Source organism: Lutzomyia longipalpis, chromosome 2 (assembly GCF_024334085.1).
Source record: "Lutzomyia longipalpis isolate SR_M1_2022 chromosome 2, ASM2433408v1".
Lineage (NCBI taxonomy): Eukaryota > Metazoa > Arthropoda > Insecta > Diptera > Psychodidae > Lutzomyia > Lutzomyia longipalpis.
In genome coordinates this window covers 12,895,107-12,920,721 of record NC_074708.1, presented here as the reverse complement: position 1 = coordinate 12,920,721, position 25,615 = coordinate 12,895,107, and the positions used below count along the sequence as shown (strand labels likewise).

The window sequence follows — 25,615 nt, the reverse complement described above, 5'->3', positions numbered from 1 at the left end:
GTTTAAAGACAGATTTTCTTCTCAAAATATTTTTCTTCGATAGAAAAAATTCATTTTTATATTTTGAAAATTGTCAAACACACATTTTATTTTACGCTTTTTACGGTCTAAAAATTGTTTTTTAATATTTGATTTACTGTATAAATTTGATAACATTTAAAATGGATATGAGCAATTCTAAATTTCCATGAAAACAATAATTTTCATAAGCCTGTATGAAAATGAATAACATAATGTTTGTATTTAAGCTATATATCGCATGATATGATATACATAGGTATATATACCTATTAATGTCATAACAATGAAGTTTTCGATTTTGTGCTTGAAAATATAATTTTAAAGAGAAATTCTAATCAATTCTGAATATTTTAATGATATGGATTATTGCGAAAAACTTGCGTAAATATCCTTTAGAAGAATGAAAATGGAAAAAATAAAAAAAAAATTGTAGATTGTAGAAGTATCGCTAACGAACACCGGAAGTCTCGGAAAAATATAATGGAAATAATTTAAAGACTTTATAATATCTTCAAAAAAATTTAAAAAAAAAAACAAACATTTTCTAAAAATAAGAAAAATCTTTTTGTGTGCATTTTTCTTTTTTATCAATGACAAGAAAATCAATTTTAATTTAAATGAAATATTAGGAAAAAATTTAAAAAATATGAAAATTGTCTTTATAAAATATTTATCAGTTCGAGAGAAGATTTAATAGGTACTAAATTGTTAAGGAAATCGAGGCTTATAAAGTCAAATAGAGACTCAAGAAAAGCTTAACCTTTTTGCGTTTTTTCGGGTCACACTGACCCAAACGTGAAACATTTTATTTTGCCAATTATTTATGAATTTTATTTGTTTTTTCCAAGTTACAAATGCATCAAATTCACACAAAAGAAGCTAAAGAAGACGTTCTGACTGAGAAAAGTCCTCTAAAAGCATCTAGATAATAAATATCGTGATAAAAAGAGCTCATGTTTCAATGTTTCATGTAGACGCGAAAGGGTTCAATTAACATATTTCTCTAAGATGTAGCAAATAGACACAAGGTCAGTCCTATCTATAGTAAATTTTCTACTTTACAACTTTCTCTCAGATAATTTTTCTCTCTATTTTGAGCTTTTCATAAGTTCTTGTTTAACGTCTTAGCCCCGCTTTTCCCGATGGTTTTTTTTTATACGATAATTCTTTGAGCAATAATAAACGAATCTATCTATCTACATATTTATCTATTTTCTGAAATATTTACAACATAATTTTTTGATAGCTTGCACATAAAAAAAAAACACTAAAAATACTTTTTATTCCTCACAATTTGCTCACTTTCCCACCTTTCAACGAATTTTAAATGCAGAATGAAAGTGGAAAGCAAGGTGGAACGTGTGAAAATTTTCATCCCCCTCTCTTGCAATTTCATTTAAATAATAATAATAAATATTTAATTTACTTTATGTTAAAATTCACGATTACAGGGACATTGTTTTTTTGCTATACCATCGAAAGTCGGGTTGAGTCTTCAACCCTTTTTTTCCCGGGGTTAAAGTTCAACCGCTTTCCCCGAGATGGTGCTGCACAGCAAAGCTTGCTTTTTCCCATTAAAATCCATGCCGGAATCCTGCCATTTTTCCTCTCAGCATCGGTCCTTTGGTGTGTATTGCGGAGGTCCTTGTTCTTTGGTGTGTGTGTATGGGTGGCAAAAGCACGCGAAAAAGCTGGAGCAGCGGGTGGTTGTGTGTGTGTATGCAATGGGCACAGGGGGAGCTTTGGGGGGGTGGATGGCCGGTATACCGGGCACACGTGTACGAAGGGGCTATTGGAAAATAACTACTGCCACATGTATTGGTGGTCGGTTGGGAAAAATCCGCGACGTTCAATTTTTGCGCCAGCGAGGAAGCATTAGCCTAGGACTTTGATAACTGCATTTCGTTTTTAGGTTTTTCAGTGCGAAAAAATTTTTGTCCCAGTGTGATGTGTCTGGTGCGTCATGCTTTCTGCTCGAGGCTTCTTTGGTAAGTTTTTTTTTTATTTAAAAAATATCCAAAATATTTACATTTGCTGTGATTGTGGTGATGAAATGGAGAAAATTTGACATTGTGGGGGGTGGAGGTTCACCCCCCGGGAGGGTGCGCCAGCATCTTGTGAGTCAAGACGCTCCCCTTTTGGCAAGGCAACAACATGATTTGGGGATTTAATTGATTGAGATACAAACAACCCCTAATTGATTGTTAATTGTTGTGTTAATTCACAATATCATTTAGCACGTATATTACGATGTAAAAGGGGGGGAGCTGCCCCCGTGGTGTGGGTGAGAGTGAGTGAATTCTATAGTGATTTACCTATAGCCACAGTGATTTGATTATAAATATGGTCGTCAGGGGTGTGAGCTTGGGGGTGATTCGTGGTGGTGGTGGTAGGGTTGCCCTGCTGTGTAGTGCACCAAATATGATATAGGATGTTAATGATTATCATTCCCGATATAATGGGCATAAGGTTGACTTTTCACATTCATTATATAGAATTTCACAAAGATATATTTGCATTATATATTTTTCTGTTTCCACCCGCTACACCCAACAAACATCTAAAATGGCACAAAGTGCCAAACAGACTGATTTTCTCTCTATATTATATCAAACTTCAACATCAATCATAAGCTGCAGTCTATGGAGGCAATTTATTGTTCTAGAAGCCATGCATTCTGCCAAGTGGATCAATGAAATACAAAAGCAAGAAATATCTATTTATTTAGCAAATAAAAGCATTTTGTAGCGGCTCCTCAGTAGCAAAAGCACATTTGGTCTTGAAGTTATTTGCAATTGATATTTCCTCGAGATATTTACATTGTGTCCAATCAGGAGGGGAGGCTGCGGTTTTCCAACTTGTTTTCCTGCAAAGAAAAGACAAAGATGAATTGTTAGAATTTTTGTCTCGAGAAAACAGGATTTTTTTATGTGAGAAGGGTACAAAAACTTGGGGGAAGAAGCGAGATATTCATCGCGCAGTTCTCTTGCGCAGACAATCGTTATTTTTGGGGACTTGTTAACCCTTCAACTTTTCCACAGCATCTCTATAGCGTCTTCTCATCCCCCTTATATTCCCTACAACACATTCTCCTTAGACTTTAGCCATACGTCTGCGTGCAAAAATGAACAGAGAAATTATTTTTAAACACGAAAGGGAAATGTTGTGCAAATTTATCACACAAATAGTCATTTTCAACGCAAAAAAATGCAGAAAAACATCAAAATTCTCCGTAGAAAATTATTCACATTTCCATCCCTTTGGCGCCTTGTGAAACCTTTCTCAAATACATGAATTTTCTGCACAAATATTGAGGACATATACGATGCCACCCTGCCGTTTGCTTGTATTCGTCCTGGGCGGCTTTTGCGCAGAAACGATTATTGGGTATTTTATGACGGTGAATTTTCCAACTGTGGTGGAAAATGAGGAAAAAGCCATGGAATGTGTGTGTGTGCACCCTTAGAGACTCCATTCTGAGAAATAGGGGGTGGTTGTAGCACAAAATGGAGCATCAAACACATCCCAAGAATGCCATCATTTTGTTCTAAATCACAAAATATCAAAGAAAATAAAAAACACATTTCTAATAATTTTTTTCATCGATTTAAAAAATGAAAAACTTTTTTTTTCCAACCACCTCTTTTCGATTATTTTTTCATCTTTTCGCGCTCATGCGCAAATTATGTGATTTTTTTCCAACAAAGCATGACCGCTTTTTTTTCTAGCAAAAGCGGATTTTTTCACACTCTGACTTTATTATGTATAATTTATTTAAAGGTCATTATGTATTATTGTTTGAGTTACATTTTTTTCATCCACACTAAAGAGAGTTCATTGAACAAAAATGAAAATTCAAGTTCGTCCAATGCAGGAGTTTTCCATGTAAGAGGGTTGCATTGACTACGATGCCGTCGGTAGAATAAAATCCTTATTTTTCGTGGAATACGGAAAGTTTATTTTAATGCAATAAAGGGGGTTGTGGGGGGAGGGGGGTGTACAAAGGCTCCATTAGGGATTTATTTCATCTTCTCATATCATTCACTGTACCAAACATTGCGAAAAGTTTTGCGTATATGTTTGCAAATAAACCATACATCTCTCATAAAACTAACGTATAATATTATAGTTTGAAAATTGAAGGGAAAAATAAACACAGGAGTGACTGAATAATAACGCTTAATGAGTCCTCGTTCCTTCTCCCCATATCCCCTATATCGTACAGGAGCTTTTTGTGTATCCTCAACTGTGGCAGGGAGGGCAAAAGTTTTCCCGGAAAATTAATAAATTTTCTACAGAGAAAAGTTCTCTCTTGCCACTTTATGTTTATACCTGGGGTTAGTATAATTTGGAAAATAGGGAAAATATTTATTATGCTTTTCAAAACATAAATATATACGGGAGAGAGAAAGGATGTGCTTACGTAAACTAAAATATTACTCAATGATAAAACTGATATTTACCACACTTCAGATAAAAGTTTCTGGGTGTTTTATTAATGCAATCATTGTTTGCAAATTATGTACTTACATAGATATATTTTGCATATAATTGGGATGAGGTTAAATTGAGTTGAAAGTTTATCTTTTAATAAAAAGTAGATGCTCAAATATTTATTTATTTTTAATCAGATCTGCATATTCTGAGTAAGAAGTATCGGATTTTTTAAAGAAAATATTTTAGCAGGAAAAAAATCATTTGTAGCTATTAAAAAAATAAGATATTGGAGAAAGAATATGGAAGATATTTTAAAGATTTTAATTTTAAAGGTTTTTTAAATAGTAAAATATACCTACATAATTCAGTTTTCTTTTATTTTCTTTGACTGTAATTTAACAAACATTTTTTTTTAAATTCTGTTTCATATTAAAATAATTGACCTTTAAAAAAACAAAAATAAAATTAAAAAGGAATTTGAAGAAAATTCAATAATTTATTCATTTGAAAGAAAATCTGAATGAATTGCATTGAAATCATAAAAAGAAAATTTTCAATGGGAATTTTCAATAATATTTTTATTGTAAAAATATAAAATGAGATAGTAAAGAAGAAAAAGAAAAAGGGAAATTTCACAAATGAGTGCACACAGAGCTACGAAGAGAAATGGAGATGAAATTAATTTCAATCCTCAGACCATTCAATGGTCATGAAGGCAAACAACATCTAAAATCTTTACGATTCATAAAGCTCAACACTTGAAGCTTAAATATACTCGTCTATATAATCATCAACCATCCCCATTTATACACTTCCGCCCCCATGGGGAATAATGGTATGCGTCAAGAGATTCAAATGGGAAGGGAATAATGGCAGGAGATTAAACCTTCAGTGGAGACCTCCCTCCCGTACATTAAAAATTATTTCCTCAATATTTGTTCTATATGAGAATTATTCTGCAATTTGGACTACACCCAGAACAATTCGGTAATTTCCAACCCTTATTCCCAGTCCTTCATGTCATTTAGAAATTTTTAGGGCGTAGACAAAACATCTAGAAGTTTGGAAGGGTTGAAAATTTGAAGAAACATTGAATAGAATTCCTTGAATATTGATGAGATTTTCAGCCTTGCGATGGTACTTTCACCACCCTTACCAATCCCTTACTACTGCATCTGATAGGACCATTAGTGCGCTACACTAAAGGGTGAAAGTGTTGGACGCCTTTTTGGAATGAGAAATGAAATTTCAGAACATTAAGCAGTAATGACTTTTGCCTTACTTGATTCTAATGAACGTGAATCCCAACATATCCGTCTAATTAATTTCAATTCAAACTCAGGGCGACAACCCCATTTCACCACCATTTTTCCACACAAGAGGGAGTTTTCAACCCCTTTTCTTTCATTCCACTCACATGGGGGTGTTTTCTCCGGATTTATCTATCTCCTATTCGCAAGTCAGGGTACAGTGTCTCCCATGATAATAAACGTGAAGGGACTACGTTGAGATGCAGAGTTGATTATATTGAATTTTGAAATGAAGAGAAGATTTAACGAAATTATACTTATTTGAAGAATTTTTGAATTTCTGTGGTAAGAAATTATGTAAAATTTATTAGAAGTGAAACTGCAAGGGGCGAATATATTTTTCAACCCTTGGAGGATTTTGCTGGCCAAAGTGGTCAATTCGAATTTTTTCAATAGCCTAAGAATTAAAATCTGTTTAACATTTCGCGATAAATTTTACATTTATGCTTAGAGAAATTTAATTACTTCAAGTTTGTCGAGAGAACACTTGGAAAACACTTAATTTGTGAGAGAATATTAGGGTCAAAGTTTTGAGGTTAATCATCGATCCTCCAATGGTTAAGAATCACAGTTTTAAAGATTTTATAAAAATTTACCTTTAGCAGGTAAGTATTGAGATTAAATTTCATTAAATAACCTTCAATTCAATAAAATTAAATATTGATGAATAATTATCATGCCTGGTCAATTTTTAATAAAAAAAAACTTCAAGGGATGAAACATCAAAGTCCCTTCGTGTTAAATTATTATTTATAAAATTTACTCAGGCGTGTTTTATTAAAAAAAAATCAATGATTAAATTGCTCAGACTGTTTTGTAAATATCATGAAAATTTTATGACATCGTCTTCTGGAACATCGCAACCCATTCATTTTGACTGAAGGTATGCTCGCTCAATAAATCACCGTCATTTCCCTCTTTATGTTATTCACAATTCTTCTCTATTCACACCATCCCCCCATCGCTGGAGCATTCACAAATTCCTCTGTAGTTGAACTGTCTGGCCCATTTGAAATATTATAAATTCAAACAATCTTTCCACCCACTCAGCTATTTGCTAAGCTCCTGCACGATGCTTTACTTTGAATCTACACCCAACTCCCCCCACCCCATTCTGGTTGAGCTTTTGACCAATTCTGTCCACTCTTCAACGATATAGGACGCCCTTTTCACCGTATCACGACGAAGTTCAACCCACTCATGAGATGGTCGTCTCCAGCATACAACCATCTCCTCGTATCCCCCCAAGCCCACCTCCCCGCACGACCCCCTCCTTCCTCACCATCAAAGCATCGTGAGTTTCAAAGGAAAAGACCCCGAACTCACCTCTACGTTGAGCGGCAAGGGTGGGGGTGGAAGACCGGAGAGAGAAATGAGTTCACCAACTAAAGCTCAAACTTTTGATTAAACAAATAAAACAAAGTTTAATAAAGGGTGGTTACGAGTTTTCCGTTTTTCCCTCTATGGCGCATAAACTTCTCCTTGTATATTTTGCAATAACTCCCCGCATAGACAACTTTTCCACACATATATGTACATACATATTGTGCTTCCCTCAGGAGTTGTCTAGGAAGTTCAATTTTGAAAGCATCCTCTGTGCAAACGCCATCTTAATGAGAATAATTCATCACTTGCCTTGTTCCACGCCCCAAAATGGGGGGATTCTCATCTCCCCAAAATGAGGGGCTGCTGATGCAAAGGTGCAAAAGATGAGGGATAGTTGGGTGGGTAGAAAAATTTCAATTATCCCCCAAGAACTTTGTTTTAGAAAGGGATGAAAATGGGAACATAACGCAATAATTAAATTTCTGTGTAAACACTGAAATGCTCTGCCGAAGAGGCTAATAATTTTCATGTTACAGATGTCCATTATCAGTATTATATAATTTTATATATAATTTTATTTAAGGAAATTTTTTGAAAATCTTTTTTTTAAATCATTTTAACATTTTAAGATTTTTAGGCTTTTTATGAGGATGGTAAGTTTTCTTTTTAAATAATTCTAAATACGTATGATCGGGGTTAAAAAAAAGTTGAATTTGTCGAAGTTTTTTAATTGAAATACTGCTGATTTCTGCAATATGAATATTTAAAATGATTGAAACTTAACGCCAAGTTTCAGATAAATCTTTACCAGGATTTGTCTATGTTTAGTTTAATTTATCGACTTTGAGTGCATAAAAAGACATAAAAGGTTGGCATTCTTCACAAAAGTCGAAAAGATTCGGTTAAAGAAAGAGTTTTAGAACTTTTAACTTTTAGAATTGACTTTTCTAGATAATTTCGAAGTTAGACCTCGCACAAATTTCAATTAACTTCTGATCCTAATTTAGATTGGATCAGAAGAGAGCTACTAATATTTAGCCTTAATGTCTTTTGATATTAGAGTTTTAAGCATTTAATGTTAAGTATTTTCCTAAAGAAGGAATGACAAAAAGTAGATTATGGGCTATCTCTTTACTTACTTGGAAAGCTTAGTAAGTTTTAGCCAGAAGAATATTTAATAAGATAAGTCTGTAAACTCGAAGTATTTTCGATTAACTTTTGATAATCTTATGAGTGTATGTACTTTTTCATGAAAATTGAAGTAAAAATCATTCAAGTTTCATTCAACGTATAGATCAGCCTTAACTGTAGCTCTCTAAATTATTCAAATAAAAGTGTTGAAATAATAAAAATAAATAAATTCAAAGATACAAAATTTATTAATATGATTTGATTAGGCAATTTTCTTCAAAAATTCTGGGATTAATGGGATCTTATTTATTGATTTTCACTATCAAAAAATTAAAAATATTCTCAGAGATTATGTTGAAAATATATTCCCATTCTCTTTGAAAAATTTGCTGTTAAACGTGAAAGTTGTTAGCCTCTTCAACTGCTTGCCCATTGGGGAACTCACCCTGTTGTCATCTTCTAGAAAAATTCTTACATTTTCCCTTTGTCATGTTTCTCCGGTGGTCAGAGAGATCGTATATACAGCTCTGAAGTGATGGGTGGAGTCTTTTGCCCTTTGGGGGTTGGGGAGAACATTTAAAAGCTCCTGAGCTTTTCTGTTGCTGTCGCCATCATCATCCCCCGCGTAGCACACCCCTCCCGTGGGAGTACAAGAGTATACCGAGGTGGATGGTGGTGAAAATGTAAGGAAAGAGAGTATAGTGCAAAATTCCCAACATTGTTGTACTTTGCAAATGGAAAATGTTTTGCTGTGCTCTTGCTTTTGTTGTTTTCATTTTAAATTTGTACATCGCATTGCCCCCACGCCCACCGACGTATTACTTCGGAATGGAAACATACACCATCCATTGTGGAGAAGTGTTGTGTGTACCACCTCCCACCCCGAAGGATGGCATATCCATGGAGTAATGAGATGGAAATTTCAGCATCTGCACTTTGTACAATTAAAATAAAATACTCGCACAAAAGTATATTTCATTGCTGTCTCACAGTGTGTATGAAAATAAAATTTATAGATGTATTCAAGCTGAAATGGTGGACAAATAATTGTTTTTTTTCTCCCTCCTCTTCGTCTTGCATTACGTTTTTCCTTTTACCGGCAGGATCAGCAATATATACATAGAGAATGCTTTTCCACCCATGGATGTTTTATTTTAATTCATTTATCACTGTCTTCGGAGTGTTTTGCCACTACTATCTCTCTTGACAACCTCTCCTGCCCCCCCCCCCACTCCACCCCATTCCCCTTCTCACGGGGAATCCATTAGAATATTGTTTATCTCACAATAACAGGAGTGCTTGATGGTGTCAACAAGAAGAGAGGAAAAAACACCATTTTCCCATTTTCCAAGCTATTTCCTCACCAAATGCAAATTCTCTCTCTCTTTTTCTGCATATGAATTAATATCATGCCGAATTAGGTGGAATCAATTGAGGCAGAAAGGCACAAATTCACTCCCAAAATGATCCAATTTGCAGTCAAAATGACAATTGAAGGCATTTTGAAAATTCATTTAAATTCAGTCATACACACTACATATATCTTCCCACATTCATCTCACATCGAGTACTTTGTGTATAGCATATTTTACAATTGTGATACATTACCGAGATAAAAGATGGCACGCAATGTGGATTGGATTGCATGGAAAATTGTTCGGTTTTAGTATCGAAGTTGTTGTGAAAAATTATTAATGAGAATTATACGGCAAAACTTTTTCCATCGATGATTGTGAAAATTTAATTTTCTATCTATAAAGTAAATCTAGCAAGTATTGCATTGGTCAGTAAATTGAACTGATAGCACTGATAGGTTATCAGAACTTTATATTCTTATTTATATAATTGCTGAATTAATAATTTTAAATAATCATTTATAACAGAAGTAGAATAATAAGGCGCCTTGAAAATATTATAAAAAATATATTAAAATAGATTATGAGAAATTTTACCAATCGTGGTAATTTTGACTAAAGAATTTCCTCGGAAAAGCGGTCAAGAGAGGGAAAGCAAGAAAAAACGCAACGCTTTTTGCAATCAGCGACGTTTCGAATAATTTATATAAATCCTCAGGCTCTAGGAATATTCCTAATTTATTCCTAGAGCCTGAGAATGAATATTAATTATTCGAACCGTCGCTGATTGTAAAAAGCGTTGGGTTTTTCTTGCCTTCCTTCCTTTCTCGCTTTTTCGAAGAAATTCTTCAGACATTAAAATAATTTTTCTCACGAATAACCAATCTTTTTTTTTCTTTTCAAAATTCTTTTAAAAAGTTATCATAACCCTTTAGCGAGCTGATTAAACTAAAAGTAATTTTTAGGGGTTCTTTTGAGCTTAAATACAGTGGGACCCCAGTACAACGACCACTCGGATGTACTCTTCACACTCATTATTTTCAATGCGCGAGAGTAGTATAACCAAGTGGTCGTTGTACTGGGGTCCACTGTAAGACATTTTTGATAAAAAAAAACCAACTCAATTTACGGTTTTTTTCCGTTCTTCCTGATCCTGTGAGTCCTTGGGGGTATCCTTTCGTGGTCAAAAACTGATCAGGGATTGTAAGGACATAGTCTTGTACTAATTTGGACTCAATATTCATAAAATCTATACAAAATAAAACATTTTCAAAATCGAGTCTTTGGGTCAACGTATGGCCCAATGGACCTAAAGGGGATAGAGTAAAATTCAGTTTAAAAACTTTCTAATATTTTTACGATAAAGGGCCTAATTCAGCGACCAAGAAACCCTTGAAATCTTTGAATTTTGTACTGAAATTTCAAAATTTCAAGCGAATTTCAAGGGTTTCTTGGTCGCTGAATAAGGCCCAAAATGTCATTTTGGTATTCATCATGAAAGATGTGGTGATCTGGGTGTTGGGAGTGAGGGAGATAGATAGATGTGTCAGGTGAAGGGTTATGTGTAGAGTGCACAATAAAGAGGCAGAGTGAATTATCTATATAAATAAGTGTTTTAATTAGCTAAACCCACCCCTGGGGCCAGCGGGGGTACCACAAAAGATAAAAGAATTTCCTTATTTACTATAAAATAAAAATTGGTGTTTAACGTGAAAAATTTTATGATAAAAGTGAGATCCTTTTAAGAGCGTTTTATACTACTTTTATGGTAATCGTCAATTAAAGAAAAAAAAAAAAAGATTTTTACGCTGAAATTGGCCATAATTGGGCCTTATTCAGTGACCAAGAAACTCTTGAAATTGGCTTGAAATCTTAATTTTTCAGTACAAATTTTTAAGATTTCAAGAGTTTCTTGGTCGCTGAATAGAGCCCAAAAATGGTTATTTTTTTCAACCTCTACCGCTTTCTAGTTTCCTATTCTGCGGGGGGGGGGGGTCCTTTTCAAGTGCTAATAAAATTAAAAAAAAATCAATTTGAAATTAATTTTATTCTTTTGCGATTTTCTAATATTTTCTTTTTTATTTTAAAATTTAAATTCTAATGATTTTTTTCTAGAATTCTTATTAAGCCAAAATGATTTAAAAATTATTCTTTTGCTCAATCATTCTGTACATAGTCTTGCTTTATATTTCTAAGCTAAACTCATTTCCGTGTATGAAATTGATCATATATGTACGTCCATTGCTCTATGGAAGGTAATTGAATTATTTCTGACCCTATAGTATATGCAAAAAGGTAATCCACACATTTTGTACAAAACTTTCTGAGAGCTAGTAGCTACCTTTATAGAAAGGCGCACATAGAAATCGTTAGTGCACTTTCAATAAATGCAATTATATTTTCCATGTTGATAAGATTAAAATTGTAGAATGTGGAAATGTTGGGGGGCGGGGATGATGGGAGAAGTTATCACATGAGAATCCTATTATCGCTGTAGGGAATTATACCTATGTGTACATTATGTATATAATGTGTGATATGTGAAAAGGTGTTCTAGCACTCCTCTATACTTCTTTATCCATTGCCAGCATCGTTTTCTCCTCTCACCTAACCTCCAACACTATGTGCCAGAGCGCTCTTGATAGTGCAACATGAGTTGTTAAAGCAGTAGGAGGTTGGGCAAATTGTGGGGGGTCGTATGGGGATGCAGATGGAATGAATGGTGGGTGGGTGAAACATGAAAATGGTGGAGCTACGGATTTTGTTCATTTGTGGATGGGAATGCAGGCTGGCACGTATGTATATATAGCTACTGTGGCAGCTTCTCTGGAATCTTTCAGCATTTGCAAAACCCAAAATATAACCAACTCTAGGGGTGCTACTGTGAGTTATACTAATGCCATTCGACTATTCTGTCCAAGCTGGTTTTCTGACTTTTCCCATATATGGAGAACTTCCCCCCACCCTATACTATATAGCCTTTTGTGTCCTGAACAGAGCGGAAGTGGGCAGAAGTCAGAGATGGTGAAAATAGAAAATGCATATTTGGACTACGATGTGAGATTTTAATTCAAAAGGCCACTTCTCATGTGAAAATTTTCATCACTCAACCATCTCATTGCTGGTGGGATGTTTTCTCACAATTTCCCATCCTCCAGCTCGGAAGTATGAGAGCTCTATCACTTGATTAGAATATAGATGGGAGTGATGATGAGGATATGTGCGGGGGCTGAGTTTCTGTGCAACTTTCAAGAGGACACCTCTCTCTCTCGGTGCGAATACTCTCACATTTCTGCAAAAGTAGATGATCCTCTGACGTATCCTTCCACCACCACCACCACCACCATCCCCAGATCCCCCAAAGAGAAGAGGTTAGGTATTCACAAACTGTTGAAAAAAAAAGACCTCATAGAAACTATATGTGAAACTTTTGTACGTTGGTTCCGTATAGTTTGTGACTTTAGTTTCCAAATGTGGTTGCATCCATTTATGGGATTTAGCATGTTAGAAAATCTGGCATTTGACAAACTTTTTGTTCTGTTCCTAACACATCACACATTTCTCCCCTAAAATCTCCACAATTCCATGAGAATGGTTTTTCACACTCACAGAAACTTCAAGGTTCACGGGGGTGACCACTTTTCACAAAACTATAAATTAGTAATTTCAGCAGAATTTCAATTTGTCACCCTTGTCTTTTTCTCAGAACTTAGTTGAAGCGCAATTGTAGCTTCGAGAGAGCTTATCAAAGTTCTTAATTGATTTCTTGAGAAAGCTTTCACATTAACTTATTCATACTGTGTTATTTTATTTAAAAGAAATAAAAAGATTTTCAATCTAAGCGATAGATCGTGGGGGAAGGTAATGTAAAAGTAATCAACTTCACTGGAATATCATAATCAGTAAACTACCCTCTACTATTTCCAAATTTATTATTAAATTACATAAAGATTGGGGAGAATAGATATGTACGTCTCTCGTAAAAACGAAGAGTTAAAATTTTCAGTGCCTTTGATGAGCAGCATTGTGCAAAAGTTGCATAGATGTAGCACATATATAGGTACATAACAACCCTTCTCTGAATTTCATATATGTAGGTAGTGGTAACGAATGGTTCTCTGAACTAGTCTCTCGTATATATAGCTTCAGAACGACGACCAGTTATCGTTCACCCTTATGGAAAATGAAGAGAATCGGGAAGGGAATTGGACACCAGTGTGGCTTTGGCCATGTTGAAAAACCCAAAGGCGGTTGTTGAGGGTGGGAGGGGTTGGGGATAAGGGGCGACTTTGCACTACACCTCCCCATACTCCCACACAAAAAGGGCTGCGACGCAAGGACGGGTGACACGGAAAGCTAGGAAAATAGATGTCGTTAGGAAAATAGGCGGATAGCTGGCGACTCCATATTCGATGGGAGAGAGTAGCATGGGGGGCTGAGAACTTTCATTAATTCTCCACAGCATTGAGGGTGGTGGATGGTCATGACGACAAAAAGACTGAAAATTCACATCTATATAGCACACAATATATATGTATTTGCATCCATAAAATGTATCCAACACTGATAAAAATCGTTTGGGAAAATTTCTTGATGATTTTTTTTTATTTTCCAAGAAAAGAATGAGAATTGACAAGAATAGATAACAAGAGATTAAAAATGATTTCAATGATTAATCCGTGGCATAACTCAGTAGAGTATGTTTAGATGATAAAACACACTAAATATTTTGGGCACTTTTCTTAGATGTAAAAGGATATTCAAGGCTAATAATCTAAAAAATAAAACTTACATGAAAAAAATTAAAAATTATTTAAAAAAAAAATTGTTAGAAAAAACATAAAAAACATTTGAAAGAAAACGTTAGAACATAAATCTCAAACAGGGTTCTATGATGGACTTTTAATGACGTTTTAAAGATACGCTAAACGTTAGGAAATAAATGTCAAACGTTAACTTCAATGAGCTTCGTTAAATGTTGAAAGTAAATGTTAAACGTTAACATTGACTTCTTGGTTCTTGTTTTTTTCCAATTCTGTTAGAGTTTATTAAATAATATTAAAAAAAAGTCTAAGTTTGTTTTCCAAGACACTCCCTAGAATAGATTTTTGCCCATGTCGTAAATAGAAGTAGATACCTACAAAGTTAATTAAAAAAAATATATATATGAAAAAATATTTTAAAAATACTGAAGAAACTGATTATAACTCTCAATAATAAGACTAACTAGCTATCTAGCTAGCTATAGGTCTTGTGTTTCATCAGGACCTATATAGCCAGGACTAACTTAAAAAATGAGCATAAGAATTTTTAATAATACAAAAGTTAAGATAAAAAATTATTTAAAAAAATTCAAACTTCATTGAAATTCCAAAGATGACCTCTGACGTAAAAGAGAATCCTTTATTTTTTTTTTTATTTTTTCATATTTTAAATTACTATCACGTTGATTTCAATCAGTGTAGACTTTAGAGATTCCTTTTTGGTATGCCAAATGTTCGTGAATGTTCATAATTCAAGATGTAATTTATAACACGCTTTGGTTTATTGGTCGGTTTCACTTCACTTGGTACCATCTATTATTTGGGGTGTGTATTGCAGTTGTGGGGGAAGAATTGGTTAAGGATACGAGGTATGTGTGTACATAAATGGCTTAGGGTGCGAGAAAATTGAGAAGCCCAAAATGTCCCCAATTGAATTTCTATCGTAATGCGATTTAATTTAATTTATATGCAGTCTAGACGGGATAAATTGGAAATATCTCAGAGAATATTGCCTTCATCCCCGTGGCACCCCCCCCCCCTAGAGGAGAGTCAATGATAGTGTGGGGTGTGGACAAAAACGGATTTACAATCTAATTTATCTTGCTCCAGCACTTTCATACATTTTGGCAACTCTAGCAAATAATTCCTCTGTGTTAGTTTCCTCCTCTCTAAAGCTTTTTCATCCCAAACACCAAATGCACCCTTAATCATTGCCACCCGCGCTCCCTTTCCCCATTCCTCTTGCAGAGGAGAAAATCTGGTATGACTTAAAATTCGAATCAAATTTTCGTCAATCTATAAATTAAGAGCACACCAGCAGTGTTCTCGGGGCTTGTCTGTGCAGAGCGGCAAGAGGTGGTAGAGAGCAACAGAGAAGCTTCGGAAATAACCAGAGCGCCATTGTTGGTCGTTGTTGCTTGGGGGCGGTGGTAACCAGAAGAGCACTTTGTGCAACTTATTTTGAATCTCCCCTTTCGGCACTTTGGTCTCTCCTCCGTATGCATCTAGGAAGCCCACCACCCGCACCACCCACTGTGGGGGCAACTCTCTAAATCCTATATGTGTGTGATTTGGAGTTCATGTGATGTGGTACCACACACAGTACCCATCCACCCCCCCTCCCACACATGAACCCTCTTCCTGTGTCTCTCAGCAACATTGTCACTAACTACCATAGTTTCAGCAGCAGAAATATATGAAATATGCAACTTAATATAATTCATCATATATGAAGTATACGGTTTATTCTCATACTATACGCTTGACGGAGTTAAATGTACAAAGCTGACCATCTCCAGGCAACTTACGTGCATCACTACCCAAAATGTACTGACCAGTGCTTGAGGCAACCACAACTCCAAAATTTATAGTTAGAAATTTAGTTAATTATTCAGATGAATAATTTTCACAAAATTTTCATTCACATGCACCTACCCATATACATAGTATTACCTATATGCATAATGTAGATAAATAAACTTATCGAACAAATGCAATTTGTAATTCGTATAAAATAATGGTTTTTAAAGAGATGAATATTTTAATTCACAAAAACCTTTAAATCATTAAATGAAATTGAAGCTTATTGTATATTCTGTTGTTTTTTTGTTAAATTTCATTTATCAATAACATTTAGTGGTGATGTGAAACTTTCATAATTATACATACATTCTTTGTTATAATGGAAGCTTTTTAATTCTTTTTAAATTGAGGCTGATTTTGTTCAAAAAAATCATTTATTTTCTTACAACTTAGAAGTTGTCATAAGATGTTGATAGTTAATCTTTTTAAATCGTTCTATTGTCGTTCAATATAAAAAAAAAGAATTTGTTGTTCCAGAAGACACATCAGAAAGATCTTACAAGGGAAGGTTATACATTTAAGAGCGCGGAATGGCTTGAAATTTTCACCAAATATTCTTTACAATGTATAAAAACCCTGTGCCAAGGCTTTTTTTCTACAGATCCGTAGTTTAATAGTTATAATTAATTAAATTTTCCCATATAAAAGTCATTTTGGGAGAGCAAAGCGCTCGAGAAAAACGCAAGAGAGAGAACTGCGCGCGCGTCTGTGTGAGTGAGTAGTGGTGAGCAGTTCTTTGCCCGTGCGCTCGCTACTTACCACTACTCACTCACACAGACGCGCGCGCAGTTCTCTCTCTTGCGTTTTTCTCGAGCGCTTTGCTCTCCCAAAATGACTTTTATATGGGAAAATTTAATTAATTATAACTATTAAACTACGGATCTGTAGAAAAAAAGCCTTGGCACAGGGTTTTTATACATTGTAAAGAATATTTGGTGAAAATTTCAAGCCATTCCGCGCTCTTAAATGTATAACCTTCCCTTGTTAACACTTCCGATGACACGAATTTCTAACCTCAAACTTTGAACTAAATTTTCTATTTTAAAGAAAACGTTTTTCCAGATTTTCTCTCGACGAATTTCTGTATTTGAAAAAAAGCCTTCACATAGATGTAGAATTTTTCAAGATAAGTTGAATAGTAATCTATGACAGCTTAAAAAACTCGAATTGGCAGCAATTGCCAGTTTCGTCCACCAGTGTTAAAAAGGAACAGTATAAAGCGAAAGAACGGTAAGTAAAACTTACAGGCTGTGATTCTTTCTTTGTCAGTGAAATGTGAAATTGACTGAAAATTGAGGATGGGCAAATTTTGAGGAAAGCTTTCTCGCGTACCGAATCACAGCCAACGCCCACGATTAAGGCATTTCACAAATTATCTGCGCGTTGGCTGTGATTCGGTGCGCGAGAAAGCCTTCCTCAAAATTTGCCCATCCTCAATTTTCAGTCAATTTCACATTTCACTGACAAAGAAAGAATCACAGCCTGTAAGTTTTACTTACCGTTCTTTCGCTTTATACTGTTCCATCCATGTTATATTTATTATTTATCTTTGCAGTTTATATATTTATCTTTGCATTTTTTTATATGTATATATAATGTATATATCTATGCATTTATATATATTTTACTTTACTTTCATATGTGTATATAAAACGCCCCGCTTCGCGGGGCGTTGCTCTTATGCAACTCAAGATATGACATGTTAACTTTAAAACGCGATATCTCCGGAACGGTTACATAGATTTTCTTCATTTTTGGCATGATGAAAGATATTATAGCCAGCTATAACATACCAAAATTTGAAGCAATTCTATAAAGCGGTGCTCGAGATATTCATCGAAAACTCATCGAAAATTTTGTTTTCGATTTTAGCGCCACTTGCGGTCATTTTTTGAACTTGCAATGTTTCGAGCAATTGTATGGCTCATTAATATCTTTCATTTGAGCCTGAGTTGATCAAAATCGGTCAAGCCGTTCTCGAGTTATGGCCGATTTTCGATGAAAAATTGTGGCGGCCATATTGGCTAAACGGCTTGGCCGATTTTCGAAGATGAGGTATCGTTGGAAAGGTATTGATGTCCCCTACAACATATCAAAATTTCAGACCTCTAGCTATAATAGTGACTGAGATATAGCAAAAACAAAATTTGGGGGTTATTCAAAATGGCGGACGGGGGGGTGGGGGGGTGGATTTGACCTCATAATCTGATTTCTTCCATCCGATATATGAACTTTGCCGTTGACCGCAAGTCTCTATCTATTACCGTTCTCTTGTAATTTAGCGTTATACTCCGGACGGCCGGACGGACGGCCGGACGGAAAAATTTTGGCGCCACCGTTTTTTGGAATGTAGGGACCCTAATTCGTGCTCATCCCAAGTTTGAGCCCGATCTGACGACTTTGCATTTTTGAGTGTACACAGAAGCTGTGCTTCTTTTAAGAAAGAATCACAGCTAAAAACGGAAAAATAGTTTTCCTTAAAAAATACGATTAAAGAAATAAAAAAACAGTCAAAATTATATAAGATTTTTCATAGAATACCAAAAATCTTCTAACTGACGAATTGCAAGAGAAGAAAAGAAAATATTTTAAATAGAATTTACTCCAATATTTATTTTTTCTTTTGTAAAATATTTCTTGGTAGGATCTATCGTAATTTTCAATTTTTAATTTAAATTGAAAGAATTCTGAACTTTTCTTTTCAAACTAAAACGACAAAAGCAAGCTCCAACAATGGAAAGGAGAAATTCAAAAGTTCTTTTATAAAATGTATGAAACAGAGAAAAAAGCCCGATATGTTCCCATGAGATTGATCAGCTTTTCTGCAAGAGCCAAAATGAGGAAATGAGTGTAAAATAGTGCCAGAGTGGGGTGGACTGATGCAGTGTATGAAAGAAAAGTCCTACCCCCATACTCCCCCATTTAGTGAGGGTGTTCTCCTTCCTTGTTTGAGGTCTTCTTATCCGTATCTGTGCAGATGTGAATGGGGTTTTCCACACACTCTCTAGGGAGAAAATTTTCATTTCAAGTGGAATGGCAAAAGGAGGTTCCAATTGGTGCCAGACATTGAAATAACTTTGCATGCAGGCCGCATTGGCGGCTGAATGGTGAGTGCCTGATAAAGAAAGGTGGACGATGACCATATATAGACGGCCATAATGGCTTGGAATAGTATTTGAAAATCCAACATAGAGAGAGGAGTAGTTATTTCGCCCTCCAACAATACCATCCGTACTTCCATTGTGCAAATGGGGTTGGTGCGGATGGTGCAAGTATTATATGTGGGAGAGGGTAGCTGAGGAAGAGGGAGAAAGGGTGGACTTTCTCTCATCTTTATTTCTAATTATTCCCAACTATAAATTGACTCTAGGGTCAGTCCGGAATTCGGGGGCGGAAAGCTTAGGAGGGAATGTCTGTTGGATTTAAATGGTTGGTAGAATATTCAGGATAGAAAAGGAGGAAGTAAAGAGGGGTTTCTATTCAGAAAGCGGAAAAGGTTTCTCTCCAGTATTATATTCCATTTACCCCATAGTATGGGATTTGAATGAGAAATATCTAAGGGGTGGGTTCCTTTTTTTGGGGGGAGAATGACGTGGTTTCTTTTGGGTGTCAAATTTGCCTTCAACCCTGCTCTACTCCCTGGGAGAATGCTTATGTTTAATCACAATTTATTCGTTATATGGAGAAAATGGAAAGGGTTTAGAGTCGAGCAATTTATTCAATTATATCACCAACTACGAGAACCTTCGCCTCTTCACTCAACGTCGAGGGCATTTCCATGAAAGTTAGTCTCAGTGCCATAATTTTCAATTAGATTTTGGGACATGGCGGAGGTGAGAGTTCACCTGAACCCTCTTTACGGCGTGGATCCCTTTTACGGAGCTGGGGGGGGGGGGGGCGGGGGAGAATAGGGATTCAAGTTGGAGGCTACAAAAGTGAAAAGGTCTCTCACTCAGCCCCCTTTTTGTATGTATGTAAAAGCCTTTACAAAACCCCCATGAGGATTGGTCAGTCAAACAAATATGTCTGGAGCACATCCTACAAAACATCTAATCAAGCCACGGAAAACTTGTTCTGCACACCAAAAGCGTCTCTAAAATTCATCCCTTGGTGCTCATGGGGGTTTTAGACATGTGGATCGTCTCATCTGGATGGCTAAACTCCTCTATATATATATATACCTACCCCACTTTGACTCGCTCCTCTGTTTGTATTTCAGTTTCATTAGAATATTCGTTATCCTTCCCGGAGAAACACCATGGCGTACGTGCCACATTTCACTGGTCAGCACACAATGCTTTTCTCTCCGCACTAAACTTTCATATAAATATTCATCCCCCCATTACTCTCCCCCCCGACCCTGACTAACAAGGAGTGGAAGATACATCTCTCTGGCTTTTCTGGGTGGTTTTGGCCACATATAAAGCAACGGGTCCCAACCCTATTCTCGTTTTATTCATCATCCTTCTGTTTTTCGTACAATATTGTTCACCCCATTCCACTCTCCCCCCCCCCCTCCCTAGCACCCTCTTATCCCACCCAAACTCTAAGGTTCACAGATGGGCGGGGGGATGTGAAGAAAATGAATTCACCCCGGGACCACCCTTCTCACACACACTGGGCTATTCCCACAGGGTTTCTACCATACAAGTGGAGAAATTCTAAAATTGGTCTCAACATGAAATAGTTGGGGGTTACCCCAAGCTTGGCTTTTTAGAAAGATTTCTCCTTTCTACGCTCCAATGGAAAACCTCGTAAAAGGGAAAATTCTCTATTTTAATCATTTATGGTACCAACCCCCAGAGCATTGTGATAAGGATTTTCTATGTAAGAGAAAACATGCGGTGTCTCACATCCACTTTTGTGTGGCTTTTATTCCACAACACGTCCCTTTTGCTAACCCCCTTTGGAGGGTGGATTTTGTACACTAAAACTCCGTTCCTAAAATGAAATATGAATTAGACAAAATTCCATCAAAAGTCAGGAGCAAAGAGATGCTAAACTCTTGGAAATCTTCTTTCGCATATTGTGATATTCTGAGCAGGGGATTTTAATACATACAGTGATGCTTCGCAGAATTGAATTTTAAATCTCAATCTTTATCAGGATTTTTTTTTGTAAAGTCAAAAATATTGATTTTCAGTTAAAAGAATGAGAACAATCGTTAGAAAAGAAATATTAAACGTTTGTGAAGAAATGTCAAGTAGTTGTTTTAATTTCATTGTCCTTTTAATAAAAAAAATCAAAACATCTTCTAAATAGATTTCTGGTTACGCTCCTCTCTTCTAAATTCTTTATTCGTTATTAAAGGAGTTTATTCATTTTGCAGATGTCGTGCTAAAGCAAATCCTTATATATTAGGTAGATTTTTATATAAAAAATTTTTCTTTTGAAGTTTATTTTTCTTCTTAAGGTTTTCTTATAATTTCAACTGTAAAAAATGAGTTTTGGTCAAATATTTTTAGTGCTTCTTCCTGATAAAAGTGAAAATTAGAAGTATTTTTGTTAATTTTTAATTTTGTTTTTTTAAGATTTTCCTTCATTGATCCAAGGGGAATTTATCTAGACGAATTTATTCGGAATTTCGGAAATATTCGGATTATTGTCTAAAATTCGGATAATTCACCAAGAAAATTGAATTTTTAGTATAAATCTAAAAATGTTAAATTCAAGCATTAAAACACTTAAATCAAAACGAAAAGTAGTAAATTCAAGCCATAAAGTAGTAAATTTAACCCAAAAAAAAAAGAAAAAATTCAAGCCGATAAGTATTTGGTTTTAAGTTCCAAAACAGCACAGACTTAGGAACAAAACTTTTTTTTTAAAAAAAATCATTAAAGCCTAAAAGAGAACAAAATTCAAACCAAAAATGCCTAAATACGTTTATTGATTTTTTCGGTTTTAGTTTATGGAAAAAATTGGTTTGAAAGCTGACATTTGAACTCTTATTTGTACTTTTTAACTAATCCCGTAAGTATATTAACTTTTAATCCAAACCATTCGGGGGGGGGGGGGGCGATAAAACACCAAACGGCGCATATAGCCCTAGTTGTTGCGCGTCGTGAAACAAGCCCATAGTGATGATGATGATGATGATTTTTTCGGCTTTTAGCAAAAGATCTTCATGTAAGGTCAAATATTCAGATCTTCGGAAATATTCACATGATTCGCCTAAAAAACCAAAATATTCGCCAGATAAACACCCGTTGCATTGATCTCATGAAAGGCACGAAAGCGACAGAATGAATCAATTCTTTTAATGCAAAATCAGTCAATTCGTCAAGCTCTTAGAAGTAGTAGTAGTACGTAGCATGTAGATGCATAAATTCATACTACTTGAACACAATATGCCCCTTTGCCTATTAAAAGTCAGGGAGGAAATCTGGGGCTATACGACGATGGCTCCTACTGATAAGGAAAACTCTCTGGGAAATCATATGCTGTATTTGACGGTCGTCAGAAAGTTGTGGCATGGCTGCCATTGGTCATCCCAATGTGGCAGAAGTTTCCATTTAAAATCCCGTCATTATGTTGTACACAAGTTCGAGATATAAATTAATGTTTATCCTGATTTTAATTACTTTCCGCTTATGATGGTTCTCGCACTGTTTATACCATAAGCAATATGCGGAGGAAAATATGAAATTTACCATCTCTCTGACCAAACCCCCAGACCGATATTAAAATAAACCAATGTTGCCTCATGTGCAAACAGATGAGATTTCTCTGTTTCTGACTTTTCCATACTCTTGGGCATTTCTGTGTGCGTCACAAGTTGATGGTGATCTTCAAGCTGCCCCACCAATCCTAATAATTAAATATTATAGCATCCAAGTTTGCTCATAGCACACAGACATCATGCTGGATGATCCATACATGCAGTGCATGGAGGGAAAAAGCCATTTTCTCCCATGCTTGACCATTCCTAAAAAGGGAATATGTAGTATAGTGTGTGCCACCCAACTGTTTCAATGCGGAGAATTTTCTCATTAGAAAGTATATAGTACGGTCACAGTATGGGGACAATGGACCAGACGAATGAGATGGTGAGGCGTCACATTTAGCAAATTGATGCGATTTGCCGCTGAATTGTCGAATGGAATTGTGTTATTAAATGCCTGATGGGCTCTTTTGCTCACCCCCCACTTGCTCTGTAATGGAGTTTGCATCTTTCAATGTTTACAGCATCTACATGCGGGGATTCAAATTGAAAAACGCTCAGGGGGTTTGCGGGGGGTAGTAAAATTTTTGCAGTCAAAGAGATTCTGTGGAGATTCTCACACAGCGAACCACCTTTCATTCCATCATGATTCTCTCATCCTTTGCATAATTTTCTCATTATTCACTCACATCCTCTATGCTCCTACATTACACACATATTATTGGTTCTATGCTATATGAATAACGCTATGAGAACACTCCAAAATGGAAAGGGTGGAAAATAATTTCACCTGAATCTACATATATTATCCCTATGAGCTATTTACCATGTGGCGCTAAGAATTTCCTCAAATCGTACCACAATTAAATATTTATTTGCAATCCAATGCTGTTTGATATGAAATCATACCTATAATCAATTCAATCTAATGCTATATATTCAGTGAAATTATTAACCAGAAATTCATCATTTGCAACACATGATTCATTCTATTTTGGAACGTATAAGAGATTTAAGAATTAGGTGCAAGTTTTTCAATGGAAAAATGTTTAATTTTCCATTGGTTTTAATTGAAAAGTTAGAAGAGTAAAATTTTACATGAAAAATTTTCATTTTCTATATTCTTTTCTTTTCTTTTCTGACGTAAGGGTTTGTTTTTCAAGGCTTTCGGTGTCCGTCAGAGGAAATTCCCGCTCACCCAAGGAAAAGTAGCAATTTAAGCCAAAGCTTTCGACCCTAATAGCGGGTCTTCTTCAGTGGTCTTGTATGTCGTTTCTTGGGGATTGGTCCTCCTCTGTCAATGTTCCACTCACTCATTAGGGTTTTCCGCAGAATTTCCCTTCTGATTTTTGATTTTATTTTTTTCACTGTTTGTATTTTTGAGTTTGGCGGATATTCTTTGTGAACTCGATATTAGGGTCGAAAGCTTTGGTTTAACCCTTTAACGCCAAGTTGGGTCATACCCTGACCCAAAACGAAAATGATTTTTTAGAGATTCTTCTAGTTAATATTTTTGGATACTTTCTTCGCCAGTAAAGCTAAAGGATCAACCTTTCAAGATATTTTTTTGATGATTCGTCCAATTAATTCCTTTATAGTCGATTTTTGCATCAAAATTGGGAAAAATTGGTCGATTTTCATCACTTTGAAAATCATCATTTTTTTCTATTTTATAATTTTCCGGTAGTCTAAATCGACTTGAATCTTTTAAATAGATTAAATAACAAATAATTTCTTATTAAGTCAAAGTCAGGAGAATGTCTTTATGATCTTCTCAAGATTTTAAGATCACCAAAGGACATTCCCAAGGATTCACAAGACTAGAAAGGATGAAAACCGAAAACTTTAAATTTGAGATTTTTGTCAAAGATGTATTTTACCCTCAATTTTTTATGGCCTAACTTTCAGGCCATAAAACGATTAGATTACAGTGGAGGCGCCTGGTATACGATGTTTTTCAATGTGAATATGGTGTGTAATAATGAAGATATTTGACTGAATGTGTGATTGTAAAAGGGTTAAAAGGTCCCTTTATTCATAATTTTTCATCATTTATTTTTCAACATTACAAAATTTACCCCACAAAAGTGGTAGGTTATGGTCAAAGACATTGTGATTTTTCCCCCTCAAATTGAACACCGCAAATTCGTCACACGATTTTGGGTCCTCATCGCAAATATTTAATTTATATCAATTAGCAATTCGCTGGTAATTTCTCATCAATTGATCGCATTGTGAGCGTGTGTGTAGGCGACAGAATTGGCAGTTAACATTTTCACGTCGTCCCCAATATTTTGTGTTTTCTCTCTTTCCCTCTCTCTGTGTGCCCCCAACTGTACGTACAGTCAACCTGCTATATGATGGAGCAATTTTCAATTGATTTTTACGGACTACCACCTCATTGGGGCCTAGGACCATCCTCTTTGCCATCACAATACCCATATATATAGTGAATAGTGCATCCATCCCCCTACCCCAGTATTGAATTTACTTTGCGGTGTCATGGAGGAGGAAGGGAGTGAATGGGGGTGTACCATGGGGGGTCACATGGGGACCCAGAGGGAACGTGGAGCGTGGGGGATGATGTGTGGCGGCAAACCAAATAAAGTAAAGTGATTTCCATTTGTGCAATTCCATATTTCCCAATTGTCAGTCTCGCAATCAAATCGAATTGGACGCAAATATACACTTCTAACTTATTGGATATGACGGACAGATACAGAGATATCCGGAACTTTTTCCCACGTG

General features: G+C 35.5%; 1 protein-coding gene across 3 annotated transcripts in view; it reads left to right on the top strand.

Annotated features, from left to right (window-relative positions):
* Window positions 1-1,892: 1,892 nt before the first annotated feature.
* LOC129790657 (homeobox protein prospero) overlaps window positions 1,893-25,615 on the top strand; it is a 205,145-nt gene continuing 181,422 nt past the window's right edge. For 2 of the 3 annotated variants that reach the window (XM_055828277.1, XM_055828271.1), the window contains exon 1: window positions 1,901-2,009. The gene's annotated coding sequence lies outside the window, so the exon portion shown is untranslated. Of the gene's footprint in view, window positions 2,010-25,615 lie in introns of all 3 variants that reach the window. The other variant, XM_055828274.1, reaches the window with a different exon arrangement.